Source organism: Ovis canadensis, chromosome 2, assembly GCF_042477335.2.
Source record: "Ovis canadensis isolate MfBH-ARS-UI-01 breed Bighorn chromosome 2, ARS-UI_OviCan_v2, whole genome shotgun sequence".
Classification (NCBI taxonomy): Eukaryota; Metazoa; Chordata; class Mammalia; order Artiodactyla; family Bovidae; genus Ovis; species Ovis canadensis.
Genome location: NC_091246.1, coordinates 202,697,349 through 202,712,653, shown reverse-complemented (window position 1 = coordinate 202,712,653; position 15,305 = coordinate 202,697,349). Strand labels below are relative to the sequence as shown.

At 38.0% G+C, this 15,305-nt stretch overlaps 1 pseudogene; it reads right to left on the bottom strand.

Annotated features, from left to right (window-relative positions):
* Window positions 1–10,852: 10,852 nt before the first annotated feature.
* Window positions 10,853–13,033, bottom strand: LOC138434707 (WW domain-binding protein 11 pseudogene; annotated as a pseudogene).
* Window positions 13,034–15,305: the final 2,272 nt, after the last annotated feature.

Below are 15,305 nucleotides of genomic sequence, written 5' to 3'. Positions count from 1 at the left end.
GTTGGTGTGGTTGAGCATCTTTTGTACACTCTGATTCTATTGTATTCCTCTGTGTGAATCGTCTGTGACTTTTTTTTTTTCCTTCTTTGGCAAAATGTGTGCTGAATATAAAGAGATGATTCCAATAACCTATTTGGCATTACATAATAGTTGCTGAGAATCTGCTTGTTCCAAAACATCTTGCCTTGGTTTGCAATGCTAAACTACTCTTCTGCATTTCTTTTAACCTCTGTTCCTAGTGCCTTCTGAGTTTGCTTTGCTGGCTCATCTTGTGACTGGCTTTTAGATATTGATGCTTTTAGATATTAGAGATTTTACATTCTCCCCACAGATGAACAAGCAGGGTTTTATACAATCTATATACTGATGGTTCCCACATTTATATTTCCAGCCCAAACTTTTTCTCTAACTCCAGCTTTGTTTCACTCCAAATCTTGGAGATCACAACAGAAAGCAGTCTCAACATGTTCTTATATAGATGTTTGGTTCATCTCACTCCCCAGGCCTTGATTCTTAACAATATTTTTAAACCTCCACTGAGTAGTATCACCATTATTCATATTACACAAACATGAAAATTTAGTTATTTGGATATTTCTCTCTTCCAGAACAATAACTGTCTTTTTACATTTTGTCTTCTTTGTATCAGCTCTTTCCCATTCCCTTCTTCGATGTTGATCACACTCAAGAAACTACTCTCTGTCTAAACTAGTAATAGAGTCTTGAGAGATCTCCTTGACCCCGCAATGTGATGTTTTTAGCATTTAAATCTAACAGGCAACTTTTACTGCTTAAAACTTCCTGACATCCTACTGGCATTAGAATTAAGGTCTCAAAGCCCTGCGTTATCTGTACTGTCTTCTTACCACTCTCAGCACTGTTATTTCAATTGCTCTCTGTTCTATCAAGTCACCATGTCATGCTCTTCCCATCTCAGGGTGTCAGCACAAGCTGTTTTCTCTGCACCATTTCCCATTATCTACATAATCCCTACCCTTTGTTAATCAGCTCTAAAGTTATTGACATAGGAAACATTCCTTGGAGTCAGGACTAGGTCCCTTTGTAGCTGTGCTTACTATAGCCTGGATTTTCCCTTCTTGACAGTTATCATTAGCATAATTGAATATTTGATGGAATAATTACATTTATTCCTCCAACAGACCATAAGCTCAACAAGAACAAGGCTAGTACAGACAAGAAACTAGTAATTATTGATGTTATATTGATCTATAGGTGTTGATCTATTGATCTATATCTAGTTCATGGGGTTTCTCATGATGTAGTCTGCATATAAGTTAAATAAGCAGGGTGACAATATACAGCCTTGACGTACTCCTTTTCCTATTTGGAACCAGTCTGTATTTTTTTTTTCAGTTTTTTAATTTTTAAATTTTAAAATCTTTAATTCTTACATGCGTTCCCAAACATGAACCCCCCTCCCACCTCCCTCCCCATAACATCTCTCTGGGTCATCCCCATGCACCAGCCCCAAGCATGCTGCATCCTGCGTCAGACATAGACTGGCGATTCAATTCTTACATGATAGTATACATGTTAGAATGTCATTCTCCCAAATCATCCCACCCTCTCCCTCTCCCTCTGAGTCCAAAAGTCCGTTATACACATCTGTGTCTCTTTCCCTGTCTTGCATACAGGGTCGTCATTGCCACCTTCCTAAATTCCATATATATATGTGTTAGTATACTGTATTGGTGTTTTTCTTTCTGGCTTACTTCACTCTGTATAATCGGCTCCAGTTTCATCCATCTCATCAGAACTGATTCAAATGAATTCTTTTTAATGGCTGAGTAATACTCCATTGTGTATATGTACCACCGCTTTCTTATCCATTCATCTGCTGATGGACATCTAGGTTGTTTCCATGTCCTGGCTATTATAAACAGTGCTGCAATGAACATTGGGGTACATGTGTCTCTTTCAATTCTGGTTTCCTTGGTGTGTATGCCCAGCAGTGGGATTGCTGGGTCATAAGGTAGTTCTAGTTGCAATTTTTTCAGGAATCTCCACACTGTTCTCCATAGTGGCTGTACTAGTTTGCATTCCCACCAACAGTGTAGGAGGGTTCCCTTTTCTCCACACCCTCTCCAGCATTGATTGCTTGCAGATTTTTGGATCGCAGCCATTCTGACTGGTGTGAAGTGGCACCTCATTGTGGTTTTGATTTGCATTTCTCTAATAATGAGTGATGTTGAGCATCTTTTCATGTGTTTGTTAGCCATCCATATGTCTTCTTTGGAGAAATGTCTATTTAGTTCTTTGGCCCATTTTTTGATTGGGTCGTTTATTTTTCTGGAATTGAGCTGCATAAGTTGCTTGTATATTTTTGAGATTAGTTGTTTGTCAGTTGCTTCATTTGCTATTATTTTCTCCCATTCAGAAGGCTGTCTTTTCACCTTGCTTATATTTTCCTTTGTTGTGCAGAAGCTTTTAATTTTAATTAGATCCCATTTGTTTATTTTTGCTTTTATTTCCAGAATTCTGGGAGGTGGATCATAGAGGATCCTGCTGTGATTTATGTCTGAGAGTGTTTTGCCTATGTTCTCCTCTAGGAGTTTTATAGTTTCTGATCTTACAAAGCAATTTACAAATTCAATGCAATCCCTATCAAGCTACCAGCCAAATTTTTCACAGAACTAGAACAAATAATTTCAAGATTTGTATGGAAATATAAAAAACCTCGAATAGCCAAAGCAATCTTGAGAAAGAAGAATGGAACTGGAGGAATCAACTTGCCTGACTTCAGGCTCTACTACAAAGCCACAGTCATCAAGACAGTATGGTACTGGCACAAAGAGAGACATATAGATCAATGGAACAAAATAGAAAGCCCAGAGATAAATCCACACACATATGGACACCTTATCTTTGACAAAGGAGGCAAGAATATACAATGGAGTAAAGGCAATCTCTTTAACAAGTGGTGCTGGGAAAATTGGTCAACCACTTGTAAAAGAATGAAACTAGATCACTTTCTAACACCGCACACAAAAATAAACCCAAAATGGATTAAAGATCTAAATGTAAGATCAGAAACTGGAACCAGTCTGTTGTTCCATGTCCAGTTCTAACTGTTGCTTTGTGACCTGCATATAGGTTTCTCAAGAGGCAGGTCAGGCGGTCTGATACTTCCATCTCTTTCAGAATTTTCCACAGTTTGTTGTGATCCACACAGTCAAAAGATTTGGCGTAGTCAATAAAGCAGAAATAGATGTTTTTCTGGAACTCTCTTGCTTTTTCAATGATCCAGCAGATGTTGGCAATTTGATATCTGGTTCCTCTGCCTTTTCTAAAACTAGCTTGAACATCAGGAAGTTCACGGTTCACGTCTTGCTGAAGCCTGGCTTGGAGAATTTTGAGCATTACTTTACTAGCATGTGAGATGAGTGCAATTGTGCGGCAGTTTGAGCATTCTTTGGCATTGCCTTTCTTTGGAATTGGAATGAAAACTGATGTTTTCCAGTCCTGTGGCCACTGCTGAGTTTTCCAAATTTGCTGGCATATTGAGTGCAGCACTTTCACAGCATCATCTTTCAGGATTTGAAATAGCTCCACTGGAATTCCATCACCTCCACTAGCTTTGTTCATAGTGATGCTTCCTAAGGCCCACTTGACTTCACATTCCAGGATGTCTGGCTCTAGGTGAGTGATGACACCGTCATGATTATCTGGGTCGTGAAGATCTTTCTTGTACAGTTCTTCTGTGTATTTTTGTCACCTCTTCTTAATATCTTCTGCTTCTCTTTGGTACATACCATTTCTGGTCTTTATTGAGCTCATCTTTGCATGAATTGTTCCCTTGTATCTCTAATTTTCTTGAAGAGATCTCTAGTCTTTCCCATTCTATTGTTTTCCTCTATTTCTTTGCATTGATCGCTGAGAAAGGATTTCTTATTTCACCTTGCTATTCTTTGGAACTCTCTTTCAAATGGGTATATCTTTCCTTTTCTCCTTTGCTTTTCACTTCCCATCTTTGCACAGCTATTTGTAAGGCCTCTTCAGACAGCCATTTTGCTGTTTTGCATTTTTTTTTCTTGGGGATGGTCTTGATCCCTGTCTCCAGTATAATGTCACAAACCTCCATCCATAGTTCACTCGGCACTCTATCAAATCTAGTCGCTTAAATCTATTTCTCAGTTCTACTGTATAATCATAAGGGAATTGATTTAGGTCATACCTGAGTGGTCTGGTGGTTTTCCCCACTTCAATTTAAGTCTGAATTTGACAATAAGTAGTTCATGATCTGAGCTACAGTCAGCTCCTGGTCTTGTTTTTGCTGACTGTATAGACCTTCTCCATTTTTGGTTGCAAAGAATATAATTAATCTGATTTTGATGTTGACCATCTGGTGATGTCCATGTGTAGTGTCTTCTCTTGTGTTTTTGGAAGAGGGTGTTTGCTATGACCAGTGCATTTTCTTGGCAAAACTCTGTTAGTCTTTGCCCTGCTTCATTCCGCATTCCAAGGCCAAATTTGCCTGTTTTTCCAGGTGTTTCTTGACCTCCTACTTTTGCATTCCAGTCCCCTATAATGAAAAGGACATCTTTTTTGGGTGTTAGTTCTAAAAGGCCTTGTAGGTCTTCAAAGAACCGTTCAACTTCAGCTTCTTCAGTATTACTGGTTGGGGCATAGGCTTGGATTACCGTGATATTGAATGGTTTGCCTTGGAAATGAAGAGGTCATTCTGTCGTTTTTGAGATTGCATCCAAGTACTGCACTTCGGACTCTTTTGTTGACTATGATGGCTACTCCATTTCTTCTAAGGGATTCCAGCCCACAGTGGTGGATATAATGATCCTCCAAGTTAAATTCACCCATTCCAGTCCATTTTAGTTTGCTGATTCCTATAATGTCGACTTGAGCGTTCCTAGAATGTTCACTCTTGCCACCTCCTGTTTGACCACTTCCAATTTGCCTTGATTCATGAACCTTACATTCCAGTTTCCTATGCAATATTGCTCTTTACAGCATCGGATCTTGCTTCTATCACTAGTCACATCCACAAGTGGGTGTTGTTTTTGCTTTAGCTCCATCCCTTCATTCTTTCTGGAGTTATTTCTCCACTGATCTCCAGCAGCATATTGGGCACCTAGCGACCTGGGGAGTTCATCTTTCCTTGTCCTATCTTTTTGCTTTTCATACTGTTCATGGGCTTCTCAAAGCAAGAATACTGAAGTGTTTTGCATTCCCTTCTCCAGTGGACCACATTCTGTCTGACCTCTCCACCATGACCCTTCCGTCTTGGGAGGCCCCACACCATATGGCTTAGTTCCATTGAGTTAGACAAGGATGTGGTCTGTTTGATCAGATTGGCTAGTTCTCTGTGATATTGGTTTCAGTCTGTCTGCCCTCAGATGCCCTCTCTCCACACCTACTGTCTTACTTGGGCTTCTCTTACCTTGGACGTTGGGTATCTCTTCACGGATGCTCTAGCAAAGAAGGCTGAGCACTGAAGAATTGATGCTTTTGAATTGTGGTGTTGGAGAAGACCCTTGAGAGTCCCTTGCCTGCAAGGAGATCAAACCAGTCAGTTGTAAAGTAAATCAATCCTGAATATTCATTGGAGGGACTGATGCTGAAGCTTAACCTCCAATAATTTGGCCACCTGATGCGAAGAACTGACTCATTGTAAAAGACCCTGATGCTGGGAAAAATTGAAGGCAGGAGGAGAAGGGGACAACAGAGGATGAGATGATTGGGTGGCATCACCCACTCAATTGACATGAGTTTGAGCAAGCTCAAGGAGATGGTGAAGGACAGGGAATCCTGGCATGCTGCAGTCAATGGGATTGCAGAGTTGTACCCGACTGAGCGACTGAACAAATATACTTTAACATCATTATTTCTTGTCTGTCAAACTTTACGGCCCAATTTAATTAGATAATTGAAAATTCTCTAGTTTTTGTTGAGTAGACTCAATGTATATATCCTAAAGCATTTTGCAGAGCAACATTACTTTATGAATACATCCATTGGAGTTTAATATTGGTGTTCAGTATTTATGTGACCTTATAATTCTCCATCCTTTATCACTATGAGTGATCCTGAAAAAATGCTGTTTTACTTTTTTAGTCACATAACATCTTAGAGGCATTGCTAATTTATGCAAGCAAATTTTGCTTTTTCTTAATTACTTGGATACTCTGGAGGATTCATTAGCTGGTAACTTAACATGGTTAACATATATATCTCCTTTTATTACTTACATGTACATCATCCTGGGTGTTTAATACTTTATCATGATTTATTTTTACATGATAATTAGGCATTAACAAAGGCATAGGACTACAGAGCTAGAATTATGTAATATGTCTAATTGTAAAGCTTACATATAATTATTAATATTTAAGTTCTGGTTAGTTATCATGAAATATGCTTTGTCCTCTAGTACTTTTAATTATTCATCTTAAATATAATGTATTCAGAGCCTCTGTTTTTTCGATTTTCTCATTTCTAATCTCATCTTCTACCTTTATTCTTATTCTTTTAGTCTTTAAAACTGCAGTTTTAATTTTTAAAAGTCTTTCTTTTTCTTTTCTTTTAAATGTATCTTGCAGTGTAGTATTGAATATGTTTAATGTTTTTTTATGTTTAAGTTTCCTAACTCTTTGTTGGATTTTAGTGATGTTTTGTGAATTTTTTTCTTTTCCCCTTTCCTGAGGCAGTGGCCACATTGCCCCCAGACACATAGTAATTGCTTATAAAAAGCAGGAAAATGCTCTCGGAGTCAGAATATAGATCTGTAAAAAAGAAAATGAGAAGTGTTAAAAATTCTTATGCACCATGAGGAGGAGAGTTTATGACAGCAATTTCCATGTTTCTGATGAAAGTTAAACCATAATTAGCAGGTAAATAAAATAAAATAAAATAACAGGTAAATGCAAATGAATTATTTAACACATCTTAAAGTATTCACATCCTGTTCCCAAGATTATTCTGGATGTTTTAAAGAACTGCCAGATATCTAGTGCTGCAGTATTTTTGGAGAAGTGTGTCAAATATATCTAAAAGTACTGTTAATTACTCCTTCAGAGTATCTGTCCTTCAGATCCAGTGTCCTAAAATTTTTGTTGCAATTTTCAAAGTGACAAATCTCAAGGAGCTAGTTTTTGTGTTATAAAAAAATCTATGCAGCCTTAAAGAATAATATAGGAATAATCTTCTCAGCTTGTATAAAAATTAACTTCAGAATATAGAGGGTACAATATTTTAATTATTTTATTTAACCAAATTTAAAGAGAAATATGTCTTCAGTATATGTTGATTCAGTAGATTGTGCAGGCTTTTTTAAAAATCTTCTAAATTTAGACAATTTCAATTTGACCTCAACAGTCTCTATATGTTCATTATCCGTTTATTTTTTTGTTAAATGTCAAAGAAAGCTTAAGCTTTAAAAATTTTTGGAATATGTTGTAGTTTAGTATTATACAATGGACACAAGCTATTTCTTAGCAGTTCTCATTTTTTTTTTAAATAAAGTTCTAAGACACATTGCTTTCTATTTTAGTACTTTAGGAATAAAAATCAGAATTGGTCATACTTTATAATCCTCATTGAAAGCAACTGATCACCATCACCAATAAAAAACATTCAAGAATAAAAAGTAGGGTATATATATGATTTTTTTTCACTGCCTCATGCAAGAATTATCATTAGATTGGGTTGGGTTATTTACTGTTATAATTCTAAGTATTGATTGATTTTAACATAATTGTGAGATTCTAATTGTTGCTATATTAGGGGATAGCAGTGATAGAAAATGAAAACAAAAAGTTACTATGTCCTCAGAATATTGTCTGTCATATGCCAATCAATACAATTAAAGATAATAGAAATAGTCAAATTTCTTGTATGTGTGTATATGTAATAGAAATTGTAATGCTATCACAACAGTGGAAGGAATGACACTTATGTGTCATGAAGGGCTATCATTCAGACCAAAAGCATCTTGAGACTTCCCACTGACTTTTAAGGTAAGTAGTGTAACTTTTTCAATACATATACTCTAAGGGGTGTAAGGTGGGAAACTATATCTAATCAGGATTTCAAAGAAATTGAAGATCACCTACCTCAACTTTCCAAATTGTAGAGTCAGGGAAAGGAATTTTCCCCTGATCTTCCAAGAGGAGGTTGTCTTTTCTATGTGTTCTCATTGTTGCACTTTCTAGCAATTGTCACAGAATGATCATTATTGGCTATTTACTTGTTTGTATCTTCCATTAAATCATACATTTCTTGAGTACAGAACTGTGGATTCTGTGTCCTTAAAGCACAGACCTCTACCCAGAACACAGAGAACATTATTGACTAAATGGATATATGATTTTCTTCTATTAATACCAGAAGTGGTTATCAATATATATTTTTAAACATCATGGCTAGAAAACTGAAAATAATACATGACCATAATTTCCATTTTAAAGATTTTTTAAAATTTCTCTTGATGTAGGGCACTTATATATGTCCTTGTAAATACTACATGTTAGCTAATTCTACTACCTTATAATTATGAACAATGGTGTTATGCGTGCTTCTCTGTGACACTATCTCTAATATTTGAAGGCCACTCATATCTCTTCCTCATGTCCATTTACACTCTGATTCTCATGCCATCTGTTTGTTTTTTTGTTTGTTATTGTTGTAGTAGTATGTTAAGTTATATTTCTGTTCAGCTCTGTAAAAAATTATCAATGTACTAGGCACTCTGATAGATAAAGTGTAAAGATGAATAGGCATATACTGTTCTAGGGAAATAGTAGGTAAACATATAATTGCAAAATATTGTGGGATTTTTATCACATAATGTATTATTTTAACATGGTGTCTGAGACTCAGATATGCACAAGGTGCTATATGAGTGTAAAATTAGGCTTTTAGCCCAGCTAAAGAGATCAGATGAGCAACTATTATTTCATTTCATCCTCTTAGATGTGGCCTCTTATTCACATCTGTCAAGATCTATTTAGATTTTCATTCTATCAAACAAATTATGTCCTTTCCAAAATTTCCTTATCTTTCACAGATTTTATAAGCTTACCTTAAGAAAATTGTATCTTCATGTTAAAAATGTTGAAGAGTACAAAACTCAGGACAGAGTTAATGAAATATCTTTTCCTAGGTTGATTCAATCATTACATAGCTCAAATAAAGATTTCCTATTATTGATGAATGGACTGTTTACATTATAAAGATTTTCTTAAAATAACCCATTATACTTTAAAAAACACATTTCCATTAGGAAATTCAATACACTTTGAAATAGCCAGTTTCAAACTGTTTCTCATAAACTGGTAGATGTTGATCTTGTCCTACAAAAATTTTTGGATTATAGTGCAACTATTTTGTTTCTCAAGAGTAGAAGTTTGAAAATATGCAGTTTTCTATTTTATACTTTGATATTTGTGCACAGAAAATCTTAGTAAAATCTTAAATATATTTTATTTCCTATTAAATACTTTTAAAGTCTATTTACTTATAAATCTATCAATATTTACCCATATTCTGCTACAGTGACAGGAGAATGTGGATCAAAAATGTTTTCTTCTTAAATTTTTTTCCCCATGAACATTTCTCAAAACTGACTACCTAAATCCTATGCTCTGGACCACATCTGAGTATCAGAAACAGTACAGAAGCAAAACCAAAGTAGCTATGTTTTCCAATAGAGGCAGTCATTTACCCAGGGGACACCCAAGTGAATATGCCTTCCTATGATAAGGCGATTTTACTTTTATATGACTGTGAATCTGCTTCTTTTCTGTTATATTCATGAGTTTGCTGTATTTTTTATATTCCACATATACTTGATATTATACAGTATTTGTCTTTCTCTGTCTGACTTACTTCACTTATAATAATACCATCCAATTCCATCCATGTTGCTACAAATGGCAAAATTTCATTCTTTTTTTTTTAATGTCTGAGTAGTGTTCCATTAATATATACCACATCTTCATTATCCATTCATCTACTGATGGGCATTCAGGTTGCTACCATATCCTGGTAATTGTTAATATTGCTTCTAGGAACATTGAGGTACATGTATCTTTTTGATTTAGTACATTTGCTTTTTTTGGATATATACCCAGGAGTCAAATTGCTGAGTCTTATAGTACTTATATTTTTAGTTTTAGAGAACGTTTTGTTTCCCACAGTGACTGCACCAATTTACATTCCAACCAACAGGTTCAAGGTTTCCCTTTTCTCCACATTTTCACCAACAATTTGTTGTTTATGTTCTTTTTGATAATAGCCATTCTGACAGGCATGAAGTGAAATCTCGTAGTTGTTTGATTTGCATTTTTCTGATGATTAGTGATTTTGAGCATCTTTTTATATGCCTGTTTATCATCTGCACTTCCTCTTTTGAAAATTCAGTACTAATGCACATTTTCTCCCCCTCTCCTTCCCCCCCACCGCCGCCCCGGTATAGAACATTTATTTACTTATTCCATGGAACACTCAAAAGTTTAGATCAGTGGGAATTTTAATCAAAGAATTGTACATTTTCTTCCCACATATATTGCTTTGTATTAGGAAATGACGTTGTGATCCATTTCACTACAATATTACAAAATATTTACAAGAAAATATTAAAAATAACTCAAACATGAAAGGCAGGATGGGGGTGAAATAAACTGGTTTTTCCAGAAATCTCTACTCCAGTGCCCACAGCACACAATAAGAGAGCCAAAACAAATAAAGTTCCCCTTGATCACAAGTTTCCAAGGAATTGGAGTAGGGGAAGAAATCTGATGAAAACGGTGGTATGAAAGGGGATGGATGTTATTAGCAGCACTGCTTCAATAACCAATTTATTTTAATGAAATACCCTCTCTTTTATATGCAGTAAATTCTGAACAAGGCTAAACTTTAAGATATTCCTTGAAATGAAATTAAAAATACCCTGACAGTGAAAGCAACTCTTCCACCTAAGCTGAGTAAAAGCCTCTTTCTCCAGGAACCACTGATGTGAACAGAAGCCTGATCTAGCATCCAAAGCTGTCACAGCAGCCCTTCCATCTCTTTCATGAAAGCCTCATAGACATCATCCTTAGTCTGCACCGACACGGGAACAGATGGGCCAGATTTGGGTGCTATTTTGCAAGAGGCACAGCAGAATCATCCTCTGACTTTCTCTGGGGAGCAGCAGCAGCCCCTTTATTCTCCCGACGCACCCGCAGTGTGGTCGGCATGAATCGTGTGATCTCTGCCTTGGGATTAGTGATCTGTGGCTTGGCACTGATGGTTGCCGTGGCTTTCTTCTCGATGGTGGCTGCGCGTGTGTCATCCGCCTTGGGTCACTGGATCAAGTTGGGGGGAGCACTTAGAACCCCCGGGTTGGATAAGGGAGCTGGTGGGAAGAGCCTTGGTGGGGCAGGTCCAAGAAGAGGCACCAGAGGTGGGCGCATCATGCCAGGACAGGGTGGAGGGATACCTGGAATTTCAGGGGGAGGTAGCCGTGGTGGCGGTGCCCAAGGAGGAGGGCCAGGAGGCAGACCTGGGGGTGGGCCAGGAGGAGGGCCAGGAGGTCAACCAGGTGGTGGGCCTGGAGGTAAAAGGCGGGGCAGAGGCCCTAGGAGTCCTGGCTTTCCAGGCGGTCTCAGGAATGGAGGAGCTCCTGGAGGTGGTGCAGGAGGAAGACCTGTAGGTGGTCCAGGTGGCCGTAAAGGTGGAGCAGGTGGCAGTCCAAGCGGAGGTGGCCCTGGCATGGGGGGTGCTTATATCTGAGATGGAGAAACAGACTGTGGAGGGGCTTGCTGCTGGGAAGCTGCAGACGTGCCATCAGAGAGAGATTCCTCCTTATGCTGTTTCTGTGATTGCTTTTCTGCTTCAGAATCACCCGAATCTTCATCATCGTCCTCTAAAATTCCTCGACTTTGTGTCCCTCCTCAGGGATTTCCTGACCTGCCATTCGAAGCATCATGGCTTGGAGAGGAGTCAGCTCCTTCATGTTCTTCTTCTTCCTAGATTTTCCAGGCATATCTGCAAACTGTACACTCAGACCTGATTTCTTTTCTTCATTGTTTTCTCTCTCAGTGTCATCAAGCTGCACAAATTCATCCCCTTCACTTTCTCCATCTGATCTGTCACTGTCGCTGTCATCAGTACTGTCATCATGCTTATCCTGGTCCATGTCTTCAGGATAGCCATCATCTTCACTGGTGCTAGAAACATCATCGTCATGACCCCACTGAGCAAGTTCAGGACTATATAACATGTCTTCATCTAGCCTACGAGTGGGAAGATCTAGGGCAAAGCCCACTTTGTGGCCATACATTTGTAAGACTTGAGGAGGAGGTGGGCCCGGGGGAGGACCTGGAGGTTTCCTGCCAGGGGGCAAACGTGGAACTCCATGTCCAAGAAGAGGAAGTATAGAAACTGCCCGAGTTGGAGGTCCATAGGCTGTGGTCTTCTTAAGGATGGAGGGTGGCTGGGCCCCAGGAAGTGGAATGTCCTGGATCAAGATGTTGGAAGGAGCATGCAGCATATCTTGCAGAGGGATAGTCTCTACTTCCACATGCTGGGCATTCTTGACAGCATCAAAATATTGGCTAAGTTGAGCCCTCTTCTGTTCATATTCTACTTCTAGCTTTCTCAATTCTTTGTAAATATCTAGATTCTCTTTCTCATAGAGTCGTAGAATACGTTCAAATGTTTCACGTAGCTTTTTACGCTTTGTCTTTCAGCACTTTCTCATTTAACTGTGGCTGCTGCACTGGGTTAAATTCCATTTCATCCAATTTTTCCATGTCCCGGATAATTTGTTTGGGATCCTTCATCTTTAAAACTGCAGCTTGTACCATCATGCTCTGTTTTTTGTTCTTCTTTAATTCTCTTTTCCGAGCTTCTTTTCTGGCTTGGTCTGTAGGGTTCATAAATTTTCCACTTTTGGTGGATGACGTGGATCTCCACCCCATGTTGACAAGTTGTTTGATTTACTTGCTTGTTTAGAAAATAAAACCTAAAACACTTCTGCTGGGCTCCTGACGCTGTGAGAACTGGGGAGGGGACGATTCTCAGCCTGTTTCACTTCTTAAGGGCCTTCACCTCTGCCTTTCGGTCAACCACCCAACCACCCCCCATCTTGAAACCTCGTGCCTCTCCCTAATGCACATTTTCAAATCAAGTTGTTTGTTTTTCGATGTTGAGTTGTAGGAACTATTTATATATATTGCATGTTAATTCACTATCAATCATATCATTTGCAAATATTTTCTCTCATTCAATAGGTTGTCTTTTTGTTTTGTCTATGGTTTCCTTTGCTGTGCAAAGGAAGTTTAAGTTTCATTTAGTTTCAAGTTTAATTAGGTTCAGTTAGTTTGTGTTTACATTTACTTCTTATATGTTAGGAGGCAGATCTAAAAAAATATAGATGTGATTTCTGTCAGAGTGTTCTACCTATATTTTCCTTGAGGAGTTTTAGAGTATCCATTCTTACATTTAGGTCTTTAATCCATTTTGAGTTTATTTTTGTGTATCAGAGAATATTTTAATTTTATTCTTTTATGTGTAGCTGTTCGGTTTTTCTAGCACTACTTATTGAAGAGAATATCCTTTCTACACCATATATTCTTGCCTTTTTTGTCATAGATTATTTAGCCATAAGTGTGTGGGTGTATTTCTAGGCTCTTTATTCTATTGATCTATGTGTCTATTTTTGTGCAAATGCCATACTGTTTTGTTTCTTATAGCTTTGTATTATAGTCTGAAATCAGGGAGTGATTCCTCCAGCTCTATTCTTAAGATTGTTTTTGCTATTCAGGGTCTTTTGTATTTCCTTATAAGCTTTGAAATTATTTGTTCTAGTTCTCTCAAAAATGCCATTGGTAATTCGATAGAGATTGCATTAAACCTGCAGATTGCCAATCTCTTAACAATATTAATTCTTTCAATACCAGAAGATTACTGTGAACCTTAGGAAGCATCATTACGAATATAGCTAGTGGAGGTGATGGAATCCCAGTTGAGCTATCTCACATCCTAAAAGATGATGCTGTTAAAGTGCTACACTCAATATGCCAGCAAATTTGGAAAACTCAGCAGTGGCCACAGGACTGGAAAATGTCAGTGTTCATTCCAACACCAAAGAAGGGCAATGATGAAGAATATTCATAATACCAAACAATTACACTCATTCCACATGCTAGGAAAGTTATGCTCAAAATCCCTGAAGCTAGGTTTCACCAGTATGTGAACTGAGAACTTTCAGGTGGACAAGCTGGGTTTACAAAAGGCAGAAGAACCAGAGATTAAATTTCCAGCATTCATTAGATCATAGAAAAAGCAAGGGAATTCCAGAAAACCATCTACTTCTACTTCATTGTCTATGCTAAAGCCTTTGACTCTGTGGATCACAACAAGTGTAGAAAATTCTTAAAGAGATGGGAATACCAGTCCACCATACCTGTCGCCTGAAAAACCTGTATGTGGGTCAAGAAATAATAGTCAGAACCAGGCATGGAACAAATGACTAGTCCAAAATCAGGCAGTGTGTATGAAGGCTTTATATTGTCACCTTGCTTATTTAACTTATATGCAGAGTACGTCATGCAAAATGCTGGGCTGGATGAATCAAAAGCTGGAATCAAGACTACCAGGAGAAATATCAATTACCTCAGATATGCAAATGATACCATTCTAATGGCAGAAAGTGGAGCGGAACTAAGGAGTCTCTTGATGAGGGTGAAAGAGGAGAGTGAAAAAGCTGACTTGAAACTCAACATTCAGAAAACAAAGATCGTGGCATCTAGTCCCATCACTTCACAGCAAATTGAAGGGAAGAAGTGGAAGCAGTGACAGATTTTCTTTTCTTGGGCTGTAAAATCACTATGGACAGTGACTGCAGCCATGAAATTAAAAGAGGCTTGCTCCTTGGAAGAAAAGCTATGACAAACCTAGACAGCATATTGAAAAGTAAAGACATCACTTTGCCGACAAACATCTGTATAGTCAAAGCTATTGTTTTTCTAGTAGTTATATATAGATTTGAGAATTGGACCATAAAGAAGGCTGAGCACCAGAGAACAGATGCTTTCAAATTGTGGTGCTGAATAAGACTGTTGAGAATCCCCTGGACTTCTAGGAGATCCAGCCAGTCAATCTTAAAGGAGATCAACCCTGAATTTTCATTGGAAGGACTGATGCTGAAGCTGAAGCTCCAATAGTTTGGCCACTTAATGTGAAAGCCAACTTGTTGGAAAAGACCCTGATGTGGGGAGAGACTGAAAGCAAAAGGAGAAGTGGGAGGCAGAGGATGAGATGGTTTAATAGCTGCACTGACTCAA